Raw genomic sequence first — 17,339 nt, 5'->3', positions numbered from 1 at the left:
CTGTGCCATGACGGGAACTTCGGCAGTATCCATTTCTAAAGATTATATTTAAATAAAGTGAATTTGTTCGCTGTTCTTTCTATCTTCTAGTGGGAATAAGTACATAGTGAGAGAAGTACCTAGTACCTAGTAGAAGTACCTAGTACCTAGTGGTAGAAGTACCTAGTACCTAGTGGCAGAAGTACCTAGTACCTAGTGGCAGAAGTACCTAGCACAAATTGAGAGAAGTATCTAGCACCTAGTGGCAGAAGTACCTAGTACCTATCAAAAGAAGTACCTAGTACCCTAATGGAGAAGTACCTAACACCTATTGAGAGAAGTACCTAGTACCTGATGTGAAATGGTACTTTCAGCTCCAGCACCTCCTAAGAGCCTGGAGTCTATAGACCTTCACCATTCAATCCTCACATCAATCCTTCAAGTAGGTGCCACCATTAAAATGGAATTCAAGTGAAGAGACAGTAGTTTAGGGGAGTTGGGCATGCCTGAGGCTTATGTGGTAGGTAAGGGTAGAACCAGGATTTGAATGCAGGCCTGCATGGTCCCAACACCTTGCTCCTACCAGTGGGTCTCACCCTGTGGCTCCTTTAGCCTCTTTCAGCCCCTGTGGTGGCAGTTTAGTGTCTCTTCTTCCCTAAAGCCTCTGGATTGCAAGTTCTCCAGATTGCCCTGATAACCCGACTGGCCAAGGATCCTTTCCTCTGAGCCCAAAGGACCACCCAATATTCCTAAAATTCCCCAAAGTCAGCCTCCAAATTAATCCCCTGCCTGAGAGCGGCATCATATTTTTAATCTGATCTGCATCCTGATTTTCAGTTTGGGAAAAACAGTCCCCATAATTGCAGCTCCCACTGAACTCATTTCTCAGAATCCTTCCAAGAACCTGGGACTATCGTGTGTAAGAAACACACAACCGAGGACACTTGACAACATTTGCTGACTCTTCCTCCCCATTTATCCTGTTCTCTTCAGCTTGATGACAGATGTTGAGAGGCTGGCAGGGCAGCCCGGGATGAAATGGAGCAGGGCCTCTTGGTTTCCATGAAATGCCAATTTTACAAAAACCGTACATGATGGTGGGCTTCACAGAGGCACAATAGTAGATGATCCACTGGAAACTCCATCCGTATCAACAATACACTCTGAACTCCTCCCCCTACCTGATGTGATGCTCGGTGTACCCCTGTAAGTGGTCCTATTCTGCTGGAAGTCAGGCCCATCCGGGGGACCATGTTCAACTCTGGGCGTTGGCTTAGAGCAGAGCGTGCACACAGATCGGAAGGTGTTTACAAGGTGGCAGCTGGCATGGTAGACAGATGTGACATGATTTATGAAAACGAAAAAAAATAAAACTAAGAAAGTTTGTGTACTTGGAGTGAATTTGGGAAAGAACAATAGGTCTATTCTTTATGGCCTCAAGGGCTGCCCACTGTGTATCAGGCGAGGCCAGGCTGTGCTGCAGCAACAGAACAAGCCACAGAGATCACAGTGGCTTTAATACACTCACAGTTTCTCATTCTGCTAAAGCCCAGACTGTGAGTTTGCTGTCATTTTGTAAATGGCAGTGACACCATCTGGAATATACCACCTGTGGGGAAAGAGAGACATGGAAGAGGCCTATCAGCTTCAAGTTGCTTCAGCCTGGATGTGACTAAGTTATATGACCAGTTAAGCTGAAAACATTTACCGTCTGGCCCCCTCCCCCTTTTTTTTTCAGGGCTGCACCCGTGGCATCATAGGCATATGGAAATTCCCAGGGTAGGGGTTTAACCAGAGCTATGGCTGCCAGCCTACACCACAACCACGGCAACGCCAGATCTGAAATGCATCTGCAACCTACACCACAGCTCACGGCAACGCCGGGTCCTTAATCCACTGAGCAGGGCCAAGGATCGAACACTAGTCCTCATGGATACTAGTTGGGTTTGCTACTGCTGAGCCACAACTGGAACTCCCTGTGTGGCCCTTTGAAGAAAGAGTTTGCCAACCCTGACCTAGAGAACCAGCTGGCTTCTGAAGCCTTTCCCTCTTCTTCAGTGCACTTTACTTCTGTGGCACCATAGGCCAAGCGCTGTGTTAAATGTTTTACAAATTTAAGGTCATTGGATCTTTATAATAACCCCATGAGGTAGCTAGTATTATTATCTTCATTTTTCAGATCAGAAAATTGACATCTAGAGACAGTCAGTGAGTTGCCTGAGGTCACATAATTAGGGTGTGGCTGATTCAGGACTCACCCCTGGACGTTGGTGTTCCAGAATCCTTTTCTAACCCCTACACTAAGCACGGCACACAAGGTTGCTGCGGAAATACGTGCGTGTGTGGGGTGCCCGGGGACAGTGAGAATTTGGAATCCACAGAGATCATCAGCTCACAGGGAAGCAAAGCTGGAAAAGGGCTCAGAAAGCACTGGAACCAATGCCCCATTCTTTACAGGAGATGGTTAGGCTGCTGGGGAAACTGAGGCCCATGAGGGGAAGTGAGGTCAAACTTTCCAGAAAGATGTCAGTGCTCCAGGAGGTTAAAGGTCGGTGAGAGGTGACTGGACCAAAGCCCTTTAAAATGACAACCACGGCAATTTTTTATTATGGAAATTGAAACCGTACCCCAAAGCACAAAAAATGGTTTCATGATCCCATGCATCCTTCACTCAGCTGAGCAATTACAAACACTTTGCCAACGTCACTTCATTTATCACCTCTCAGTGTTTCTAGAGTGGGGAATAATAGAATTTTTAAAATAAATCCCAGGAGGTCCCGTCATGGCTCAGCAGAAATGAATCTGACTAGTATATCCATGAGGATGCAGGTTCGATCCCTGGCCTCCCTCAGTGGGTTAAGAATCCAAAGTTGCTGTGAACTGTGGTGTAGGTGGGAGATGCAGCTCGGATCTGGCATCGCTGTGGCTACGTTGTAGGCCGGCAGCTATAGCTCGGATTCAACCCCTAGCCTGGGAACCTCCATATGCCACAGGTGTGGCCCTAAAAAGACAAATAAATAAATAAATCCCAGGATCCTGTTATTTTACTCATAAACACCCCAAGGTCCAAATTCATTTTGTTGGAGGATCTGGGGAAGAAAATGAGGCCTAGACCAGCACTCTGGGAGGAGGGCCCTGCCGTTTGTGGCAACAGTCAAAGGAAGGTTTGCACACATCCAGCCACCACTGGCCCTTGACTCCGGCTGTGCCCCCCTCCCCTGTGAGTAATGCCGGGCCGGCCTCAGGCAGCTCCCGGTGGAAAAACCACTCTGTGGCTGCCATCTGTGACCAGGACGAGACAAAAACATGCCTTGAGTGGCTCCCTCATGCACCATCCTCCTCCTTTTCCGAATGCAGCCTCCTGCCCTCGGTGGGGCCCCTGAACCCTGCCGGACGGGTGCCCATGTCAGCTGAGTCACCCCTGTCACTCCTACTATCTTATTTACCCGTGTTTGTCATTTTGGAGCAGGATGACTCATGGGCCGAGAGGGAAACGGAGAGCCTGGGGAAGTGAGGCTTGTCTCAAACTCTCACAGCCACTCCTTTGGAAGTGAAATTCTTTCCCCTTGAATTCTCACCCGAGCACCCACAAGCGGGGCGAGACAGGCCAAGGGGCTTTTGTTCCTTCCAGAGGGCTGCTGGTCAGGGTGCCAGGCTCTGGGCTGGGTCTCGCAGCCTGATGGAATTCTGGAAAAGTTCTGGAAAAAATTTTGCTCCCACTCTCCCACCTGCCTGCTGGGTCTCCCCACAGGGTGTATTGTTCTCAGACTGGGCCCTTCAGCCACTGAGGAGAGAAAGCTCTCTGCCAGCACCCAAAGAAGCAGGAGGAGGGTCACTGGAGCATGCCTTTGGCCCCTCCCAGGCTTAGCAACCTCCACCCCAGGCAATGTTGGCCTCCCAGGTTGGCCTTGGGCCCGTGCTTCGTGCCCCACCCATTCCTGCCTGGAAGGGGGGCAGCGGAGCCTTTACATGTCATCTCTGGACAAAGGCAGACACAGGGCCTCCCAATCACCCAAAGCTTTGTCCTTTACACAGCAGCCAGGGTCATCCTTCCACAGTGTAGATCGAAACACACCCCTGTTGAAATCTCTGCCGGTGAGTACCTGTTGTGGCTCAGCAGGTTAAGAACCCAACTAGTATCCATGAGAATGCAGATTCGATCCCTGGTTTCACTCAATGGGTTAAGGATCCAGTGTTGCCGTGAGCTGTGGCATAGGTCGAAGATGTGGCTCAGACCTGGCGTTGCTGTGCCTGTGGCTGTGGCTGTAGCTGGCAGCTGCAGCTCTGATTCAACCCCTAGCCTGGGAACTTCCATATGCTGCAGGTGTGGCCTTAAAAAAAAAAAGACAAAAAAAAAATCTTTGCTAGGGCTTCCCTGGCACCAAAATAAAATTCATATCCTCACCATGACCTATAGCCTTAGTATCCGCAAGTGTGGCCCACAGCCTCGGCGTGGAAGGGTGGGGCGGGGGGAGGTGTTGCTAGAAATGCAGAATCTCAGGTCCCATTCCAGACTTGCTGAATCAGAAGCCACATAGCTGTCACACTAAAGCCTGAGATGCTCTCACAACCTACAAGGGCCCAACCTTGACTGCTTATTAGACTCACCTGAGGAGTTTTTGCAATAATGATCCCAGCCCCCAGGGATCCTGACTCAGTGGCTTCTCACTACCACTAGAAGGTGGGTTTCACTGGTCCTACAGCTACCTCTGAAGAAGGCAAATCTCAGAGAGTATGGCCTCCCTGGGCACCACCACACAGAGGCCGAGGTGGTTGGAAGATGCATCTCTGGCTGCAAAGGAAAGAGGAATCCACTGGCTTTGGAATCAGGCTTGCCTGGGTTTGATTCCCACTACACAGCAGATAAACTGGATAAATCATCTACCATCTGAGCTTCATTTTCCTTATTGGTAAAAAAACTAGGATAAAAAAGAACGGATGTCACAGTGATGTTAAGACTAAATGAAATAAGGTGTTTAGCACGGTGCTTACAGCAGGCTAAAAGCTTAGTAAATGTTATCTGCCACTATTATCTTTGTTATTTATTATTCCTCGCCCTCAGTTTTTTTTGGCCATTCATGCAACAGAAGCTCTGAGTTATGTGGCCCGAGGATTTGCCTTGAGTGGTTCCATGGCCGATTTGGCACAGTAAAAATGGTATGAAATTTGGAGTTCTCTTGTTTGTTTGGTGATTTTTTTTTTTAGTCTTTTTAGGGCTGCACCCACAGCATATGGAAGTTCTCAGGTTAGGGGTCAAATCTGAGGACTTAAGTCCAAGAAGGACAGTCTCAGATTGCTCTGAGGGACGGCTCCAAAGAGGTAAGGGAGGAGCCAGGATATGTAGGCGCTTTGCCATGAAAACTAGGTAGCTAGAACAAGAAAAGATTACGAGTAATTAAAGAAAACCGGACATCTCCCGTTAATGGATTTAGCTCTGCTTTTCTCTCTCTGCGAAGATGCAAGGGTCTGAGCTCACTGAAATCACTCTGCACCTCAACTGTGTGCCCTGCTGCTTTTCTCACCCCAAATCCCCTCAGGGTGCCCAATTGGGGGGGGGGGCTGCTGTGGCTGAGGGTTTGATGGCTGCAATCTGCTTTGTTTACTGATAGGGTGGGGGTCATTTTTCATTCATAGCAATAACCTGGAGCAACGGGGCCCTGAGGGTAAGGTGAGATCCTCTCTCCTGACAGGGGTCCAGGGTCAGCATTCAAGGCAGATCTCACTCTCTTTTCCAATGTTGAGGGAATCGAGGACCCAAAGGTGAAATGCGATGGGCCACCAACCAGGACACCTCAGCCCGGCTGAGAGGCAGAGAGCCCAGGTTCTGGAGCCTCACTGTCTGGATGCACATTGATTCTACCGCTTCTAGCTGTGTGACTTTAAGTAAGTGGCTTAACCTCTCTGTTCTTTGCTTTCCCTGCCTGTAAATTAGGGCCAGACCACCTACCCCACTGAGTGACTGTAAGGGTCCAATGAGTTAATAAAGCAACATTCTTGGAGTCAGGCTTAGCACACAGAGAAGGTTCCTTAACTTTCTACACTCAGCCCCTGGTTATCTGAAATGTCTCTTTCGTGCTCCCACCTAACAGGACTCGCAATGTTCCATTTGTTAATCTCATTTTTCCATGAGCTTATCTCTGTGTTCCTGGTTGCCTAGCCGCAGAGGGCCGGATACGTACCGATGTTCATTATTATTATTATTTCTGTCCAAAGGAATGAGAGAGCTCAGCGATCAGCAGATGTGAGCTAGAGGCCTGCAGAAATTAGACTCCAGTCAGCACAACCTGCGGTCATGGCCCAGGAATGCCTGGTCCTAGGCCTGGAATAACCCTAATCCCGTCAGTGGAGGTGAATGACTCAACATCTGTTCCAAGTCAGGGGCTGGGCATGGCCACGCCCCCCACTTAGGCCCATGAGGTTGGAAAGATGGGCAGTTGACAATTTATCACCAGAAAGAAAACATTCTCACTGTCAGCCAGTCACTGAGCCCTCAGAATCTTCCGTCTCTCCTCAAACTCTCTTTCTGTCCACACTGAGTCAGGCAGGGAGGAAGTTCTCAGACTTCCAGAATCTTCAGACTGTAGCATCTGTCAGAAAAGCAAATTTCCCCTTGCTAAAACCAACATCGATGCATTTTATGCAATCAAAATTCTTTTGATCAACTTCTAAGTCCTTGAGTCCCTCTTATGGAGTTTACCGTCATGGCGCAGGGGAAACGAATCCGACTAGGAACCATGAGGTTTCGGGTTTGATCCCTAGCCTTGCTTAGTGGGTTCAGGATCTGGCGTTGTTGTGAGTTGTGGTATAGGTCGAAGATGCGGCTCAGATCCTGTGTGGCTGTGGCTGTGGCTGTGGCGGTGGTGTAGGCTGGCAGCTACAGCTCCGATTCGACCCCGGCCTGGGAACTTCCATGTGCCACGGGTGCAGCCCTAAAAAGACAAAAAAGACCAAAAAAAAAAAAAAAAAAAGAAGAGTCCCTCTTATGAGGATATGAGAAAACACTTGCCTTTTCATATTGTTTTAATTTAACAAATGCTCATACGGCACTTTTCTGCCAGGCATTGTTTCAGTACTTTGTACTATTGGCTTATTCTAAACTCCATCAGGACCCTTTGAGGCAGGTAGCAATATTCCCATTTCATAGACAAGAAAACTGAGGCACGGACGGGCAACTGTCCAGGGCCCACAGCTAGTGTCAAGGGTCTACCGGCTTAGCTTCAGATTCTGGGTCAGATCCCTAGGCTGCTCAGATCATGTGAGCCTTGCAGCCTTCATTTAGGTGTGCAAGCTCCTGCAAGGGAGCTATGATGCCCATTTCCTCAGGACACTAAGGTTCCCAGAAGTTAACTTTGCTCAAGGTCACACAGACCTAAGTCACAGGGCTACGGGAGGAATTTTCTTTTGTGTCTGACTCCAAAGTGACAGCAGGCTGAGCTGACTGCTCAGTCCACGGAGGAAGAAAGGTTTACCTTCATCGGTGTCGATACCATGAACGCTTTCTTCAAGACTCCTGTAGACTGTCTGGAGCTCCCACTACTTGAATTCTCTGTTCTCTTTTTCCATTTTCTTTCTTTCTTTCTTCTTCTCACAGTGTTCGGAACCTGTAGTTGATGGTTGAATGGTGGCGGTGCTGGAAATCAAGGGCATCTTTATCTTGTCATTCACGGTAACAGCACTGCTGCTTGTATTTTCCTCTTTGTTTTCCAAGGATATTGATGTAGTGGTGGTTCCTTGGGGAACAGGCAGAGCCCTGTAGAGGGAGAATGAAGACAGTGGTGCTCACCATGGCTCTGCCTCTTGCTTGCAGGGGAACTTGGACAAGTTATGTGACTTCTCTGATTTCAGTGTTAACATTTAGAGTTGGAGGAGTTCCTGCCGTGGCTCAGCAGAAACAAATTTGACTAGTATACATGACAACATGGGTTCCATCCCTGCTCTCGCTCAGTGGGTTAGGGATCTGGCATTGCAGTGAGCTGTGGTGTAGGTCGCAGACATGGCTTGTATCCTGTGTTGCTGTGGCTGTGTGTAGGCCAGCAGCTGCAGCTCTGATTCGACACCCAGCCTGGGAACTTCCATATGCTGCAGGTTCAGCCCTAAAAAGACAAAAACAAAAAACCATTTAGAGTTGGAGAAGATTTAGGTTTGGTTGATTAGGTTGTTTTTGTTTGTTTGTTTGTTTTTTGTCTTTTAGGGCTGCACCCAGGGCACATGGAAGTTCCCAGGCTAGGGGTCGGATCAGAGCTGTAGCCACCGGCCTACCCCACAGCCACAACAATGCAGGATCTGAGCTGCATCTGTGAACTACACCACAGCTCAAGGCAATGCCATATCCTTAACCCACTGAGTAAGGCCAGGGATTGAACCCTTGATCTCATGGATGATAGTCAGATTCATTTCCATTGAGCCACAACGGGAACTCCTGATTCGATTTTTAATTTAGTTTTTTTTTTTAAGCTGAAGAATATTTAAATTACGGGAAATCTTAAGAGTACCTCTAAATACAAAATTATGTCATGAGGGCCACGGAGGGCTCTTCAGAGCTTAAGTTTGGAAATCACTGGATCAGGTCATACCAAATTTGTGTGATTATATGAACCCAACAAGGTTGGTGTATTTATTTCTCGGGACTGTGGGGACAAAGTCCCATAAATCTGGTGTCTTAAAACAACAGGAAGGTATGCTTTTACAGTTTGATTTAGAAGTTCAAAATCAAAGGGTTGGCAGGGTTGTGGTCACTGCCAGCTCTAGGGGAGAGCTCTCCCTTGCCTATTCCTAAACTTCTGTGGCTCTGGCCCTCTTTGGCTTGTGGCTGTGTATCTCCAGTCTCTGTTCCTGCCCTCACACGGACTCCTCCTCTGCGTTCTCTGTCTTCCATCTCTTACGAAGACACTTGTCATTGGATTTAGAACCCACCTGGATATATTCCAGGATGTCCTCAAGATCCTTAACTGACATCTGCAAAAAGCCTTTTTCCAAATAAGGACATAGTCAGAGGTTCCAGGGATTTGGCGGGGGACATTGAGGGCCACCATTCAACCTGCTACAATCATTAATAACTTTTAAGCATCAACTAGGAGCTAAGCATACCAGGGTTACAGAGATAATTAGGACAGAGCTGCCACTTCCTGAGAGCCTCCAGGTGTGCCTGACAATCCCTACTTAATTTTAGGCCTTGGCACTGATGATTTTCCCCCTCCCTTCATCCCTCCCTCCCTTCCTTCCTTCTAAAGATAGGTTTATGAAGATGTAGTTTACAAACAGTAACCTTTGCCCTGATAGGTACCCAGCTGAGGAAACAGGCTTAGAGAGGAAAGTCATCTCCAGCCTACACAGAGAGGAGGTGGAAGGGGCTACGATTTGAACCTGTGTCCCCTCCAAGAGGGCCCTCATCAATCTCCTTGGTCCCTACTCTTCCTCTGAGCGCCTCCAGCTTCTCATCTATCACACGAGGGGGCTGACAAGATTCTTCCTAGAAGCCCCCAGAGCTCTGGCCTTGGAAACTGCCAAGGAGAAGTGCAGGGGAACACTATTCAGAGGAGACTCCCTAAAATGGAAATCTGTACACTTCCAAGAAGCCTTGCCTATTGGTGCCCTGTGCCTTCTTTAGTGGATTTGCAGTGTAGGACATCTCACTTCAATGTAACTAATCCTTACAAAATGGACAAGTGATTGAGATGATTCCTGAGAAGAAACTGCAAGCTGAAGAGATGTTAATGATGCTAGCCTGAGGTTAAGCAGGAGGGCTCGAGACCCTGCTGTATCTCCCAGTTCTCCCTGTTTTTCAGCTAATGACAGGAGGAAAATCATGGCTGTCTCATTACATCAATCACAAAATTGGTCAAAACTTAAAAATCATTAAGGATAATATTTGAGGAGTTCTCATCGTGGCTCAAGGGGTTAACGAACCCATCCTAGCGTCCGTGAGGATGCGGGATCGATCCCTGGCCTAATTCAGTGGGTTAAGGATCTGGTGCTGCCACAAGCTGTGGTGTAGGTTGCAGATGTGGCTCAGATCCCACTTTGCTGTGGCTGTGGCATAGGCCAGCGGCTGCAGCTGTGATTTGACTCCTAGTCTGGGAACTTCCATGTGCTGCAGGTGTGACTGTAAAATGAAAAAAAAAAAAAAAAAGAATAATATTTCAAATATGGTTTCTCATCTACTGTCATTAATGATGACTCTTTCCTTAAATGAATATTGTATCTTGACATAGTTAACGCAAGTGCAAAGCCATTCAATTACCAAGACATTTAGAGACTTTTCTTCAACTGGGTAAAGCCATGATACACTCAATCAAGCTCTTTACAAAATTTGATCAAATGTGATAATTATAAAAGTATGACTTAATACTGAAAGTAAAAGATCACAATCCATCAGTCAAACCCTTGTTCCTCTTGTTACACAGTGGCACGTAACAGACTCCTTGGTCATTAAATACTGTTGGAAGATACATAGAACTTTTTGCTGAAAAGTTGAAGAAAACAAATAATTCAGTGTGCTATACAACTCCTAGAAAGTACAAATGTTTCCAACATATTTCAGCTTATGTTATTTCTAGATTTTTTTTTTTTTTCTTTTTCAGGGCTATACCTGAAGCAAATGGAAGTTCCCAGGCTAGGGGTCAAATGGGAGCCACAGCTGCTGGCCTATGCCACAGCCACAGCCAGGCCAGATCCAAGACACTTTTCCAACCTACACCAGAGCTCAGGGCAATTCCAGATCTTTAACCCACTGAGCAAGGACAGGGATCAAACCTCATGGATACTAGTTGGGTTCATGAGCCATGAAGGGAATTCCCTCTAGATTCTTCATTTCAGAGATGAAATATATTGTAGAACTCTTTTTTTATTTTGGCCATGCTGGCAGCATGTGGGAGTTCCCTTACCACAGCAGCAACCTGAGCCACAGCAGTGACAACGCTGGATCTTTAAACCCTCTGAGTCACGACGAATTCCTCTTATGAGCTCTTAAAGGAAAGATATACCAAAAAACAAAAAACAAAACAAAACAAAAAACCCACAACAAAACAAAACATTCTCCTGGTTTAGAGTAAATGCGTTTCTTAACAAAAGCAATGCTTCTGGCAGTCAAGGTGACTGGAATAAAAGGAAAAAGGTAAATTTTGCCAGGTAGCACTGTCTGTGAAACTTATTGCTGTATTGTCCATAGAAGGGTATTGAAGCCACCAAAGCACAGAGTACAACTGGATTTCACTGATGTGAATCATTGTACAGAGGCGAGAAATTTAAAATAAAGTGGAATTGGAGTTCCCGTTGTGGCTCAGTGGTTAACGAATCCGACTAGGAACCATGAGGTTGTGGGTCCGCTCCCTGGCCTTGCTCAGTGGGTTAAGGATCTGGTGATGCCGTGAGCTGTGGTGTGGGTTGCAGATGCGGTTCGGATCCCTTGTTGCTGTGGCTCTGGTGTAGGCCGGCGGCTACAGCTCCGATTGGCCCCTAGCCTGGCAACCTCCACATACTGCGGGAGCAGCCCTAGAAATGGCAAAAAAAAGACAGAAAAATAAAAAAATAAAATAAAGTGGAATTTTTACAATACTTTGTAATTAGGTGGGGAGTGCACCTGAACAAAAAAATATTTTGTTCAACCATATTCCTTCATTCTCTTTGGGCAAAGTATTAGCAACAGTGAGTGGACATAAAATCAAGGGTTCCAAACTAGTTGATCTTTTCAAGGATGACGAGAGACTGTGGGGACGAAGCTAAAGTAGATACATCTGAAAAAACACAAGCATGCACGGAAGTTGTCCCCATAAGGTAAGTGTCAGGATTTAATAACGATGGAGATAGTAACTGCCTTTCAAAGAAAAACCGTGTAAATCACAGTGAGATACCATCACACATGCACCACAATAGCTAAAATGAAAAGGATCGATAATACCAAGAGTGGGCAAGAATGTGGAACACTCAGAACTCCCACAGCATGGGAGTGGAAATTCATGGAAGCTGTTCTGGCACCTGTTCAGCAGTATCTACAAAAGTGGAACAGAAGCAAACCCAGTGACCCAGCAATTCCACACTCTGGATAGACCCAACAGAAATGCATCTGTTCACTGAAAGATGGCAGTGAATGCTCGTAGCAGCACTATTCCTAATACTTGAACCCTGGCATTTACCCAAATGCCTACCCAAAGTGAAATGAATAAACTTGTGAATTCACACAAGACAGGACTACCTATGACGAGAATGAATCACAAAGACAGCCTTGGTTGAAAGAGTGGATGAATCTCACCAATGAGATTTTGAACCACAAGGGCCAGACAAACAAAAGGATGCCTCCTGAAGAATTCCACTTGTGTGGGGTTAAAGAAAGAAAACAGAAAAACATGCAAAACTAATTTGAAAGTTAGGAGAGTGGGGTGTTACTGGATAAGGCACAAGGGGGCTTTTGATAATGTAGCTGCAGATAAAGTTTTCTTTCTTGATCTGCAACTGGGTCTGCTCACATTGTGAAACTACATTGATCTGGACCCTTATCATATGTACACTTTCCTGTATGCACGTTATTCTTGAATAAAAAGAAGAAAAAGATACTTTTTATATGAAGACAGTGTTTGAGCACTGAGAATTCGAATCATTTCTAATGTTAACATTGGTTAAAAATGATGTGTACAACATATGCTTCTATTTTTTAAAAGACTGAAACAATATTCTAGCCTGTTTTAAGTTTCTAAATGAAATGTTACTGGATATTAAATTCATTTTTTAAAAAAATTCCAATAAATCGTGGGGAAAATGTATTGTTATCAGGGAAGTCAGAAATTACTTGCCACATTTCACCAAGTATCTTTGAATAATTGGTGGATGGAATTATAAAATAACTATCATGACTGAATAAAGCTATAACGCTGTCTTTCTTTCATTTGAATCTATACATCTCTATGGGGCATCTTTTCCAACAATGACAGCCACTAAAAGCAGGTGTCAGAACAAACTGAATTTAAGACCAAAGCATCAATCTCTATACCATAAAGATCCAAGTAAGACTGAAAACAATTAGGAAAGCATACTCAAAATCACATTGATCTCACAAAAAACATTTTATAATTATCAATGCTTTTTCAGGGAAGAAAGCAAAAAACATTTACTAGGTGTTGCTAAAAAAATAAAAATTACTAAATGTATTTAATTCTCTTGATTTCAGCCTTTTAATTTGCCATATATATATTTTATAACATCAATAATGCATTAGAATAATAGTATATATATTAAAAATACATGCACATATGTTGGAGGTGCATGCTTGAAATTTTATTATCAACATGGTGCTAGATCAAAAAATTGCTCAGAGGAGGGCCCACTGTGGCTCAGTGCAAACTAGTATCCATGAGGATGTGGGTTCTATCCCTGGTCTTGCTCAGTGGCTTGGGGATCTGGTGTTGCTGTGGCTGTGGTGTAGGCCAGCAGCTGTAGCTCCTATTTGACCCCTATCCTGAGAACTGCTATAGGAAGCCACCCCCCCCAAAAAGCAAAAAATGCTCAGAGACCACTGGTCTACACCAGAATTTAGCCTTTGGAAACAGATTATTTTAGTTGATGTGGGTCAGGAGCCAGGGAGATGAGGTTTGGAATCCTAGCTCTGTCACTTACTAAATGTATGATTTTGAGAAATTAGTCAATGGATCTGGATATGGATTTTCTCATTAGCAGAATTGGAACTTAACTCATATGTGGAAAAGTTTGTTGAGATAAATAAAATGAGTCACTATATGTAAATTTCTTAGCACCTTGGCTGGCTGATAGATGTTTCATCGATAGTTGCTACTACTGTCATATAGTTGTTTACTAGTGTTTTTAAACTCACCTCATAATAAAGATTTCCAGGCTGCTTGTTGAAAGTGTTTTAACAATTTTAAAATTGTTAGATACTTTAGCAAAATGTCTAAACCTCAGTTTTTTTTTAATTAGAATCTTTATGGATGGAGGCTTGGAAGTTACATCTTTAGAAAATGATTCTTGTGATCAAGCAAGTTTGAGGAAGACTGACCTACAAGGTGCTAGAGCTCCCTTTCCTTTGATGGTCATTCTCCATGTATGGGTCTTATCTTCTGAGAGCCATGAACTCCCACAGGACCACTTCTGTCCTACACAGGGTCTAGCAGGGAGCACTATAAGCCAATGGGTGGGAAAGCCAAGGTGAAAGTGCCAAGTCTGGGATGATAAGCAAAAGATGGGTCCCAGTTGGCAGAACACAGCAATGAGGAGACAGAGATGTCAGCAGGAGAGGGGCAGCGTGAAGAGGCAGGGGAAATTTCTCTCCTCTGCTTGGGGCTTAGAAGTAGGACTAGGTCCTTGGGGGTAAGAGTCTCAAGGGGCAAGGGGGTGGTTTGGAAGCAAAGCATGGCCCACAGGGCCAGCTCTGAGTCATTAAGTCCTAGGTCCAAGGTGGGAGCCGACCATAGGTGAGACATAGAGTCAGATTGGTCCAGGAGTAGGAGGGCTCGATGGTCTATCATTTCATCCCAGCAAGAATCCACACGTTCCATTCCCATTGACTTAGAGGAGATTGGTCCCTGGCTTGGGGGCTTTTCCTATGCGTGAGGATCAAGCGGGCTAGAAGCAGAGGAGGTGCTTGCTCCTCAGCACAGGATTACCAGTGCTGGGCGCTCCGTGCACGTTCAGCACGCAGTCAGGAAGTCACACTGAATCTTGCCGCTTTGTCCTCGGTGCACGACGTCCAGGCTCATTTCCCCACTTCCTCAACTTGCGTTCCAGAGAAGATAATCCTGGTTGAGCAGCCCTGAGTGGCCGTTCTTTGCCAGCACAGACACTGCTGTCCCTGCAGCCCTGAGCTGCCCTTGTTCTGAGGGTGTGGATAATTAAGCTAATGAACACTTTTCCACTTGCTGCTGAAAGCCTCATTAATCTACACACATGTTGCCACAGGCGAATTATGGCATCAAGAGTGGGAGGATCAACAAAAATAACTTTAGAAATTCATTAATCAGACTTACTCAAGCACACTGTTCGGAACTGAGAGTTCTTATCCTCCAGGGGCCAGAGGCTTAGATGGTTTTGTGTCTGTGTGTGTTTCAATGACATGAAAGGGACTTCTTAAGCAATATTTTGGAACATCTAGGTTATTGCTCTGGCATTTATGCCTCTTGTGGTTGATGCTAATGGAATCTGTTCAAAGACTTTAGTGTGGAGGATTCTAGAATTGTTAAATAAGCTAAAGCTTTCCCGGCACAGAAGAGGGGAAACATGAGTGCAGGACCACACACAGCAGCCTCCGCAGCTGTGGCAGACATGGTTCGTGCCACCCAGCAGTTGTTTTCTCCCCGATATTTCACAGGTGCCCCCAGAATCAGGTTGGAGCCCCATGACAATTTCTTACTAGTGGATGATGAGCAGGGGGAGGAGCTGATGGGGCTCTGATGTCCCTTTCTTCCTCTGCCATGGCAGCCTTAGACGCTGCTGCTCCAGAAGCAAAATGACAAGATGGAGAACTTTCGACCCATGCTCTTATCTTATGCCTGAAGATTAACGTAATATGATAAGGAGTTTCCTTCATGGCTCCGTGGTTAAAGAATCCGACTAGGAACCATGAGGTTTCGGGTTCGATTCCTGGCCTTGCTCAGTGGGTTGAGGATCCAGCATTGCCATGAGCTGTGGTGTAGGTCTCAGATGTGGCTCGGATCCAGTGTTGCTGTGGCTCTGGTGTAGGCTGGTGGCTACAGCTCCAATTAGACCCCTAACCTGGGAACCTCCATATGCCGCAGGTTCGGCCCTAGCAAAGAAAAAAAGACAAAAATAAATAAATAAATAAAGTAATATGATAATCCACAGAGATTTCCAGATTCTTCTCCATCCTGACTAATATGCCAACCTCTCAAGGCCAAGGGCCTTTTTTTGGAATATGGTGATTAGAACAGCTGTCTCATGACATCCTCATGAGCAGAGTGTCTGGATTTCAGGCATGGCCTTCAGTGGGCTCTTTTATGGGTAAATTGGGATCTTTTTCAGATAATTGGGGTCACAAGCACTGAATGATAACACAGTTACATGGATTCTAAGTTATCTGAATAACCATTTACCCAAATGTTCTCATTAGCAAATCGACAGGAGCCTCAGGAGGAGGTATTATGGCCATATTCCCTGCTATAAGTTAGTCAGCATTTTAATCAATGGCCTGGGTAAAGACAGAGATCCTGTTTTTTAAGTCTGTGTGTTTGCCACAGAGAAGGGAGACACACAGTGTGTCTTTTTTTTTTTTGGTCTTTTTGCCATTTCTTGGGCCGCTCCCGCGGCTCCCGTGGCATATGGACGTTCCCAGGCTAGGGGTCGAGTCGGAGCTATAGCCACTGGCCTACACCAGAGCCACAGCAACGTGGGATCCGAGCCGCGTCGGCGACCTACACCACAGCTCATGGCAATGCCGGATCGTTAACCTACTGAGCAAGGGCAGGGATCGAACCCGCAACCTCATGGTTCCTAGTCGGATTCGTTAACCACTGCGCCACGACGGGAACTCCCTTTTTTTTTTTTTTGTCCACAGGGTGTCTTGATGGAGGAAGTCAGAGCACAACTGTGGCAGCTCCGAACAACGAGCTTACTATGACACAATGGGAGAAAAGCATCACATAGGAATATGTAATGTGTAGATATGAACTCCAGAATGACAAGAGAGGAGGGATGAAGTTTAAGGGCATTTTGAAAACAGCTATAAATAGATGAAGATGACGGTTTAGGAGGCGGGATGGGGAGAGAGAGGGGAAAGCACAGGTGGTCTTGCAGCTGAAACTCAGCCTCTGTTCACTGGTGCCAAATCGAAACTTGGAGACAGAATTTTGGGCAAAGGAGAAAAAAGTAGCGTTTATTGCTTTGCCAGGCAAAGGAGGCTATAGAAGGCTAATGCTCTAAAACCTGTGTCCCTTTATGGGAAAGCATGGGAGGTGGTTTTATATTTGGGGAGTGAAAAATAGGGCTCAGGGATAAGGATCGGGATAGATGCAAGTTTGTATTCTTCAAAGCTGGTGCTTAGCTGCCTCAGAAGGTGGTCCTCCTTTCTAGAAGGAAGAATCCTTTATCTAGAAGTTAACATCTTTCCTGTGGAGGATTTGGTTCTGCAGAAGAACTCATAGATATTGTTCTGTATATCCCTTATTGTTACGCATATTCCTTGAGGAGGAAAGAGGACCCTGCCCCGAGGCTGCACTGTTATCTCTCAACTGCTCCTTCCTGGTCTCCACCTCCCTGCCCTTCCCTAATCAGCAACTGAATCTATCCTTTGGAACTCAGGGAGGGTCATGGAGGCCGAAAGAGGCCTATGTCCTAAAAGCAAGAATGGGGGACTAAAGGCCTTGGTGCCCAGGAGTTCCCCAGGATCCTGCTCGGTTTCAGTC

The sequence above is a fragment of the Phacochoerus africanus genome, chromosome 6 (genome assembly GCF_016906955.1).
Source record: "Phacochoerus africanus isolate WHEZ1 chromosome 6, ROS_Pafr_v1, whole genome shotgun sequence".
In the NCBI taxonomy this organism is placed as follows: Eukaryota; Metazoa; Chordata; class Mammalia; order Artiodactyla; family Suidae; genus Phacochoerus; species Phacochoerus africanus.
Note: the sequence above shows the minus strand (reverse complement) of the source record.